This window comes from Microtus ochrogaster, chromosome X (assembly GCF_000317375.1).
Source record: "Microtus ochrogaster isolate Prairie Vole_2 chromosome X, MicOch1.0, whole genome shotgun sequence".
Taxonomy (NCBI): Eukaryota; Metazoa; Chordata; class Mammalia; order Rodentia; family Cricetidae; genus Microtus; species Microtus ochrogaster.
The window spans coordinates 40,491,139-40,502,004 of record NC_022026.1 but is presented as its reverse complement, the minus strand read 5'-3'; the positions used below and the strand labels follow the sequence as shown (position 1 = coordinate 40,502,004).

At 35.0% G+C, this 10,866-nt stretch overlaps 1 protein-coding gene across 1 annotated transcript in view; it reads left to right on the top strand.

Moving 5' to 3' along the window:
- The window catches only part of Arhgap6 (Rho GTPase activating protein 6), a 257,159-nt gene that overhangs the window by 131,894 nt on the left and 114,399 nt on the right, over nt 1-10,866 (top strand). The gene's annotated exons all lie outside the window — the stretch shown is intronic.

Here is a 10,866-nt window from a genome sequence, read left to right as displayed (position 1 = left end):
ATCAGATAGATATAGATATATATATATAGCCTATAGATTCATAGGAGGTAAATGATCTATAAATAATGATTAAAAGAACCGGATCAAATAGAAAAGTTGAGGAGATAATCAAAGTGAATGTAATTTTATACTTTTGTAAGAAGACATAAAAATGTTCTTGTTGGGTACAGCCCACTTGAACAGTGCTACTCTTAAAAGCATGGACTAATTATTTGAGAAAATTTTGAGTAATTTTCCAGAATAGACTAATGGAAGAGTTGGTTTAGGTCCAGATGTCACCATCTGGAGAATTTTAGGCAAGAATCTCTCATAACACCTTTGAGTTCCAGGTGGAAATCAAAAGATGCGGTTACACTAAAGGGAGGACACAGTGCTACCATTCTCTGCTTCTTTAATGGTTCTAAATGAATTCTACCTAAAAAATTCTGTCTTTCATCAGTAACATCATCTTTTTGCTTGTCAACAGTGGAATCCTACATATTAATGTCATTGAGACATTAAGCAAGAACTGGCCATACTCAAAAATATACATTGTTTTATGACAACACCATGAAGTACATATAAGATATGAATGTAACATGTAATGGTGCTGGCTATGAAAAGTACATTGAGATTTTCTACCTTCTAAATCTATTCTTTTTACAGAGGTTAAGTTAATAAGAAAAAAGCATTTACACTTGATATAATTAAACAAAGCTTTGTAAAGAAGTAGGTCATAGCCTGTTAAAGCACTATCCTAATTTAAAAAAGCAAATAAACATTTTGGTGTGAAATCTGGCTCCATAAAAGCTTTGGAATCCTTGACCTAAAACTTAGAGAAATGATGCATTGCTGTACCACAAAGTTGAACATTCATTCAGTGATCAGAGACTATAATTTAATTATGTAAAGCTGAAGAAGCACATATGGTGTGGATGGCACAGAGTAATAGAAATGTGCAATATATTCACACCTTTGAAACATAAAATTCAGAGGAAAATGACCCCAATTAAGATCGTAAATTATGAATAAACTCCACATACCTTTGAATGTGTTCTGAGTGAGTTTCTGTCTGAAGCTCAGGGATGCTTGATCCTTTGACTTCTTCCAACTCTGGGCCCCAATTTATATCATCCAGAGCATCTAGAGCAGCCAATCAGGTTTCAGAATGCAAAATGTGCTGAGTCTATCGAAAAATCCCTGTATCATGATTTTTTAGATGCTGTGAGCACTGTTACGGTTGCATGTTGTGATTAGTGCATATAGTCTTTCATTACAGGCAATAATAGGTTTAGAAGACTTCTTCAAGTCAGCAAATGAGTTGACTGCATATGCTGATATATTTGAATTCATTTTTAAGGAAGTTCTATTCCATCATCTCCTACTCAGTTCTAGCAGTTAACATTGTCGTTTTTTGGAAACCACGTAAGGTTCTCCAGACTTTTCATATCAGGAGGCATAGATTCATATCTCATTCTAGTAAAATAAAATCCAAAGCTCTCTTAGAAGTCTCCAGTTGCCAGTGGTCTTTCTCTGCTTGTATTAAAAATATTTTCTCTGTCCCCTGTGTCCTTTAGCACCACTCCTATGTCCACCTTCTTGACCCTTTCCAGAAAAGTACCTGCCCTGCAAACTACCATGACCTCACGACTATTCCAGTCACAATGCTTATTCTAATGCACTCCCTGAGGGACAAAGTAAATACCTATCACATGCCAGAGAATGTTCTTGGAAATATACTTGAATACTTAGAAACATGTGTAACAGGAGATATTGCCCCGGTTCTACTACAGAGCCAGTTGGCATTTCTTAACCTGTGGGTCACTACCCCTTCATGATTCAGATGACCTTTTCACAAGGGAAGGGTGACAACCACGGCTCTCGACTTTTCCAGCACTTACCAAGTCCAGTGTTTCATATTGAAAATGGAAATTGACATCTCTTTTTAAGTGTTTATTAACTGTCCCTTTAGTGGCATTGCCTCCATGTTTTCACCAATCTCGCCTTAAACACTACTAACCAAGTCCATTCACTTTGTAAGAGGACTTCTGACTTAGCTATTTAATTTATGAGCAATATACTTCTCTGCCTTCATAAAGCATGGGTTGGCTTTAATTTATTCTACAATATGATCATTTAAGACATAAATTTATAACTAATGACAGGGACTAATGGGGTTTGTATCAGTATTAAATGATGTTCAATAAATTGGGGTTATAGTTAGATCTTTCAAATACTTATAGAGTTTTTAAACTTTCACACATATACATATTTTTCTATAGCCACAAATATGCATAACTTCTAGACCCTTCAAATTGATAAATTAGTACAAGGAGAAAATAGTCATAAGAATATGTAATGTATAGTATTCATGACAATATTGAATTTAGACAATGTGAATCTTGACTCCTGCTTCACCCCAACCAGAGGAAACATTGAGAAATTACTTAGATGTGTGAGTCACAGTTCCCTCATATGTAGGAAGAGTACAATAATACAGTCAGTCTACCTAAGACAATTAGCGTAAAAAATAGGCGAGACACATACACAGGGAAACTGAAAGTTGTTTGTTGCCCACACCACTCCTATTACCTGGAAAATGTTAAGTGTTTAAAGTCTACGAATAATACTTAAGATCTCAGGTGGGCTAAGATCAAAGTTTATCTTTGAGAATAAATTAGTAAAGACAACTGAACATCATGAGGAAAGGTAGATCACTCAATTTGGAAGGGAAAAGTGGCAGCGTAGTAAGTGGAAGGGCATAAGAAGCCAAATGTTTACTCCATAATGAACACAGAATATGACCCTAAAAATATGTCTAAGGTTTGCACTTTTATGCATATGTTTATGGCTGAATCATCTATATCAGATGCAAGACATATTCTCTCTGAAGGAAGTTGTAAAATGATAGAGAAAGAAAAATGTTGATCATAAATTTTCATTCAATCTTCCACTCATTTTATTTAAGCCTGAAAGGATTTGGTATATATTTTCTTTTACAAAATTGTAGATAATAAGAAAGACCTAATTAATAAAGACATTGATGGATTACTTTTGGCCTTACAGCCACATGCAGTGTATCTCATTACTGTTTTTTATCTTTCAAGAATGAAAGAGTGATAGATTTAGTCACAGTGACCCACAGATGTGTTCTTATTATAACACTTATTTTCTGACTAAGGCAATTACTGTGCATTCACTGTGGACAGCAGTTGATCAGACACTGATGGCCAGTTCCATAGAAATGATACAGTTATTTCTGGTTTTTTCCTCTATGTCATGTCCTAAATTATTGGATATTAAAATATTGATTTTTATCTGGAATTTTCTCCACTAATTTAGCTGCCATTCATATAATTTTAAAAAATGTCAAGTACAACCATATGTGGTGGCTCATACTTGTATTCTCAGCATTCTAGGAGTTGAGGCAGGAGAATCATCACTGTTTGAAAACAACTTGGTCTACCAGTAAGTTTCAGTACAGTTGGGCTACAGAGTGAGAAATTGTTCAAGTCCAGTTAAAAATGGAAAACTGATCTACATAGGCATTTGTCAAAAAGAAGGGACAAAGATAAGTAACAAAGGCTGTCAAATATTTAAAGAAAAATAAAGTGCTACACGCCTTGGTAAAGATATAAATTCTCAATACTCAGCCATCAGAACACTAAAAATTGATCTTTGCCATGATCCAGAGATCCATATCTGTGTATACACCCAAAGAAAGTGAATTCATTACTTCAAAGGCACATCTGTACTCCCAGGTTTACTGTGGTTCTGTTTACAGCACCTAAGATACAGAATCAACATAGATGCTCGTCAACAGATGAACGGATAAGTGTATATGTACACAATCTTGTTTTATTGTCCTATAATAAAGATGAAATCCTGTCATTTCCAGTAAATGAATATAGAACTAGAAACAAGTTTTCAGAAAATGTTAATTAGCTTGATATGATCATGTAATTCTGAATATCACACTCTACTCCAAAAATATGCACAATAAACTCAAAATCCATAAAATTACTGAGTGTTTTAGGAAAAAAATCAAAGCTCAATTAAAATTTTGCCTGAATCCAACTATTTCATTTTTGCCTAAGTTGATTTTGGAAAACACAACTTACAAAAGTAATTTTTTTTATTTTATATAGAGTGCATAACATTTCCAGAATAATCCTGTTTCTCTTTCTTTTTGAAGTTCATTATTTGTTATTTTCAATCAGTATCTAGAACAATTTTAAACATAAGATATTTTCCTGTACGTGATGTCTCTAAGACTAGTGTAATGATATGGATCGCAGATGTGTCTTTATTTGTTCCTACTTTCATCTCACATATCTGTAACTGCATATATTTGTGCTGACTACATATGAACTGCAGGCTGTTCTTGTTATTAAGAGAACAAAAAGTGTGTGAATTTATTACTGCTTCTAAACACTGTCCTTAGAAGTGATAAGTGAATAAATTTAAATGCCCTTCTGAATTAAAATAGTTCTTTTGTCATTTTTGGTAGTTGTTATTCTTTTGTTTGATTTTGCAACCCATCACATTTTGCAGTTCCCAGGATGCTTATGCCAGCAAGTTTCCCCCTTTAAATTAGCTGATTCTGATTCATGGTTTGTTGAGAAGCCATATAACCAAGTTACTTAGAGATTTTTATCAACTTCAAGCAAAGGAACTCTCTCCGACAACATGATCTGCTCATGGCATTCGGGGTCACCTGTAAGAATTGCCCAAAAGATTCATTTTCATAGCATTTGAAGGAGATGGTGGCTTCAGGGCGGATATTTTCTACTACTACTTTATAATTCTATCTTCTAGCTTACTTCCTGAGTCTCAGCCACTTTTGATTTATGAGAGTGGTCATTAGAATATCAGCTATATAGTACCTCAATTCTCAAGCCTTCTCTTAAAGCAGACTCAGAGTTGACTAATATTCTAAAACCATTCCAAGACTAACTACTTTTGGGTAATTAGAATTAAAGTTAGCTTTCAAATTATCTAGTTGTACAAAGAGGACCCTAAGAGAGGTATACATGGATCTACTGTATATGAGAAGTTGAAAAGGGCAAGATCTCCTGAGTAAATTGGGAGCGTGGGGACCATACAAGAGGGTAGAAGGGGAGGGGAGAAAAATGGAGGGGAGCTGAGAAAAATATATAGCTCAATAAAAACAATCTAAAAAAAAAGAAAAGAAAATTATCTGGTTGTAGAATTCATTCATAAGGAAATGCAATTCCATATGGATAGAGGAAAATTTCAACAAGAGTTCACACCTAAGAGAAGAGCTACAGACGATGACAATGACTGTTAGAGAAAGAAGAGCAGTATTTTCTTTTCTCCTGTTTTAAAAGGCATAAGCCCAATCCTAAGGAGTCAGCCCTAAATTTATGAAAATAGTGGACTAATACAGTCATGAACTCAAAAGTATGTGATTGGGGGAACACAGAGTTGGAAGAGGGATGGGGTGGAAAAGATCCAAATACAATATACTCATATAAGAAATCCTTGAAAATTATTTTTCTAAGAAAATAAAAAATAACATTTGCTAAGATGCATATTTTCTGGAATATAGAGTCCAAACTTAGGTATGTCAACACTTACTGATTGTGACAGACACTGATTACTTTTGACCCATAGAAACCCTTGAAATGTACTGTGTCTTATACTTCCTTTGAGGTACTTTTTGTAACATATAGAAAGTAGGTGCTAGATAATTGATTGGTAAAAATGTCAAAATTATTCATGATATTGTGAAAATATAGAAAATAGTGTTGTTTAGTGTGAATTCCTCATAGGCAAAGACTGCAGTAATTTAGGTGAAATACTTGACTCACTAGGAAAGACCTCCTGGCTCCAGAGCCCGTCCTACCTTTCTACCTTCTTCCCTCCTTTCCTTCCTATTTTAATTTTGCAGATGTTTTATCAAAATACTAACAGTAGTGATGTAAGGAACCCATTCCTGAACACTTCTGGGTAGCCAGCATTTCATTTCATCTTTTAAGGTAATCTGTAAATTCAATAAACCCAGGAGAAATAGAAGAGATTTGGGCCACAGTATTTTTTCATTCATGTTCAGCAGGATTGATGAGTACAAGATATGCCTGACCCTTTCTTAGAGCCTGGGTTTATTTAATATTCCTTTGGCATGGCGGAAGGTTGAATAAAAAGTTCAGATAAAAGCACAGTACTTTGAAAGTGAGAAAGGCCTTTTTGATTACATATAGATAATACCTTAGGAATATAAGTATTCACAGAAAGAATTCATATAGCTTGTAATTTGGAAAGTCTGCAGGCATTTGCTAAGTATCTGGTGGAACACCTTTCAATGAAGGAAATTATATGCAGGTGGCCGTGTGTTGTTTGGGTTATAATTAGCTGGTAATGTCAGGAGTGAAAATGTTATACCTGTGTTAACAGAGGTAACACAGTAATGGAAAAACAAGAGATTTGATTTAAGTTTGTTGGACAGAATGCACCAAAATTCATTTTGCTATCCTACTTTTGTCCAATAAATACACACATTGGCCAGTAGTCTCTATACTGTCAAGGGAAGCAAGAAATTTGCTCTTTGGCAGAGGACAGACTAGGGCATAATTATGCTTGGGCCATTGATCCATTGTGCCTGGCCCAGATTCGTGAATACTTTGCACATTTGCTATAATGCCTGGAAAATGGGCATTCCTAAGTAAGGCGTTTCTAATGCTATTCAATCTTAGATATGTTTTGCAAAAGTAAGAGTGACTGTTTCTTTTCTTTCTTGAGATGAGGTCTTACTATTTAATACTACTGGCTAGATGGGAACTTGATACATAGTTCTTAATGACCTCAGACCTTTTCCTCAGTCTGTACATTGCTGGTGCTAGGATAAAAAGGCTGCACCATCAGGACCTGTTCAAGAGTGACAATTTAAGCAATTGCAGGGAAAGGAAAGGAAGAAAATTCAATGAAACAAAGGAAAAATAGTCAAAAGGTTGGATATTATTACTCATATTTTAATATATAGGGTTTTCTTCCATTGTTCTTGGACAGAAATGATATATCATATACACTTCGCATATCTCAGTTTCTTAGACAAAGTGATAGCTTATATATTTAAAAAGTAAAGAGTTCAGTTAATGATTTTCATATTAAATATAGGGCAGCATATGAGATCTCTTGCTAGAGATCTTATTGTTCAATTCACCTAGATATTACTCTATAAAAATGAGTTCCTGATTATTCAAAAATAAAATCAAATGAAACATATTAAAAACATTGAAAATGTTTTATTCATATGTAATTTTCATACCTTCAAATTTACCTCAAAATGTGCAGTCTTAGTATCCTGACCCAGTTTCTAACTATCAACATAATCTAATTTTCAAACATTTTCATTACCTGGAAATAGTGATTAGCAGACACTCTTAGTTGCCTCCACTCCTGAGCCCCAAATAGCAATGTATTTTCAGTCTCTATAGATTTTTTTTTGTCTCCTTGGATTTCCTGTTTTTAATATTTCATATGGAGTTATATAACACATGTTGAAAAAACAGATCTCTGGCAAACTCTGGCATCCTTGACATATGGGATTAACCAATTCTTTGCTGTGGTATGTTCAGCAGCATTCCCAGGCTCTTCTCCCTACATATCAGTAGCCACACCCCACCTTATCCCGCTCCCCACTACCAAAATATGTCAAGCTAAAACTGTCTCCAGACATGCCACACATCCAAAAGAACCTAATTGTTCTAAGTAGAGAGTTGTAGTCTGATGGTGCCTATAAACTGAGCTGGATATAGGGTGGTATGAAGTTGGCTGGAGACCTAGACCCCTGTGTTATTGCAAAGAGACCAATGTCTCAGGGTTCTAGAAACTCCACACTTCCCATCTTCATTTCCAAAATTCTGATTTTCTTCTTTTAAAAAAATAATAAACCAAGAGTTTCCATGTATAAAATTGTCAAAAAGTAAATAAAAGATTCTCTATTATTTAAAATCAAATGGAAAGATGAATGGGAAAAGCAAGTAAAGAATTAGTTCAATGAAAATTACCTGAGACATAAAAGTTCAAAAACTACCTGAAAGATAAAAATCATCTAATCTTCAGTCTGTTAAAAAAAAACAGAAAAATTGTTGGTTTTAGGGATTGGTACGGATGGGAAGAATATGCATTATGAAACTGTCAAATATTAGTTTCAATTTTTGAAAAGTTATAAACAGAAAAAAAGTGAGATTCAATTAAAATGAATGAATTGGGGCTGGTGAGATTGCTGATATAAGTAAGATAAAGGCACTTGGCCAAGTCTGATGGTCCCAAGACCCACATGTTCGGAAGCAGAAGCAACGTCCACAAGTTGTCCCCCGACCTCATGCATGCACTGTGACACGCACTTCGTCCATGCAAACACAAAAGAAAACAATATACAAAAGTCTTATACAGTTTTAAATGAAAAAATATACAAATAAATTATTTTAAGATAGAATTAAGCAGATCTATGCCTGTGGTTTTTAACTTCATTTTTAAAGGACTGGAACTGTGGTGTCAATAATGTAAAAAAAAAATCTAAATTAGCAATTGAGCATTCCCATGCTACAGCTGTAAGAGTGTGCTGATAACTTTAAAGGAGCTTAACTTAAATCATTCTCTGGCTCTATAAACACTCTTTGAACAGCAAAAGGAAGCATGAGATTTGATTTATACCGTGGCTAATGAAAACAAGTGGGCAATCACTCTTTGATCATATCCTTCTAATCTAACGTAGTCTCAGGAATGGAGGAAAGGCAGGAAGTGCTTCGGCCATAGAAACTTCAGAAAGTCCATGTGTGAACATGTCCTCATTTTAGTTTTCCTTCCCTCCCCTTCCTTTTCTCTCCCCTTTGCTCCTCATCCACTTCCCTATTATCCCCCCATCCCTTTCCTTTTTTTTTTTTACCCTTTTCTTTCTCTCCAATTCCCTTCATTTTTTTCTTTTCCCTTTTTTCCCCTGTCATGGTGCTAGGGATGGAAGCCAGGGCTTCAAACATGATGTATAAGAGTTCTACACTGAACAGCCCTGGAAGTCATACCCTTAAAATCAGGCCCAGAAGTAAAATGAGCCAGTAGGCTTCAGCTAGCGATGATGTTTAAAACATGTTTAAGGTAGGGTGGGCTAGAATATTTTATAGGCTATGTGTATCAAAGTTTTTTATGATACTTTCATATTATGATAAACTTAAGAGAATATAACACCATTTTAGGTAATTTGCACAATACATGAGACTAAAACATGGTTGAATATTTAGCAAAACTGAACAAAGGGATAGTTGGGTAGCACTGGGTCTCTACAAAGCACTTCTTATGCACTTGACTTCTAATATAATTTAGAAGTAATGATCTTCAATACTCATTACACTTAAGAACCACTTGGTGAGTTTTTGAAGACATTTTTGTCTTGGTTTCATTCCATCCAATTTCTCATTTAATTAAGCCAAGCACTGGTTTTTATCTGTTATTGTAATTTTCAGTAACCAGAGGAGCTTGGAAAAATATTGATGACTAGGTGCTATTTCTGGAACTTTTGTTTCTGTTGAATATAATGTGCATCCAGAGTTGAGATTCATAAAGGCAATGTATTGTGAGCAATCTGTTCTGTCTGTTACACCTTTACTTCATATGGAAGGCTATGCTTTCTATCAGTCTTGCCCAAGCCAATGTTTCTAATCTTCTATATGAATTAGCATCCAGTGCAATCGATTAAAATAAGAGCATCTAAAAAGCATCATTGATGATTATGAAAGTAGTGCCTTATCTTCAGACCTGTAACACAATGACAAATCCACAAGGAGCACTCAGCATTTGCTGAGTGATGGATAAAATGTGTCTTTCGCGGCCTCTTGGTTTATTAGAAATATTTCATTTGAAACCGGATTTCTCACAGTCCATGTTAGACTGCTAACATGTTGATTCAATGAAATGGTGCATTTTGTGACCCACCCATCTGACTGTGTTACTTTGGGTGTAGCTGTTTTGATTTTTGTTCCCTCCCTCTGAGTACATGGTTTTGTTCATTTAATCAAACAAATTCAGTTGTTTTGCCATTTTGTAGACACATTCTTTGTGTGGCCAGGAGTCCTGTTTGCGGTGACCACACCACAACTAGTTTTGAATGTAGAGCAAACAAGTGCTAATTTGAATCAATTGTTAAGATTGCCAGCAACCAACCCATGTGACCTCTATCCCTGGGTTCACTTAGCAACCCTGAAGGCAAGGCACTATGTTTATTCCATTGTCATTTCCTCCATCCGTCAAAAATCCAATCCTCACAAATGAGACAATAAAAAACTCAAACTCAAACATTTTTTGTCCTTATTTTTTGTGTGCTTTTATTTCTTAGTACAAACATAATTCATGTTTGTAAATAGACTCTTTATGATATAAAAAAAAAACATTAGCCAGAATGCCCTTAAGAATCTCACTGTCAACTGGGTGGTAGTGGCACACGCCTTTAATTCCAGCACTCAGGGAAGCAGAGGCAGGCGGATCTCTGTGATTTCGAGACCAACCTGGTCTACAGAGTGAGTTCCAGGACAGCCAGATTTGTTACATAGAGGAAACCCTGTCTCAAAAAACAAACAAACAAAGAATCTCACTGTCAAATCATAGCAACTATTAATATCTGAGAAGATAATGCCTGATCATTGTGAGGAATTGTTCTAGACAACTTACACTGTTCTACAACCTTGTTAACTTTATATGTAGTTGACATCCCAAGTGAATACAGGAGTAGTGACTTTAATTTGCCTTCATACTTGCACAGAATTACATTGAATAGATATCCCAGAGTTTACTTAGTTAATTGCACCTTGATAGACACGTAGACTGCTGATATCTCTAAACATGTAATGAAATATAACATAGTTATTTATAACA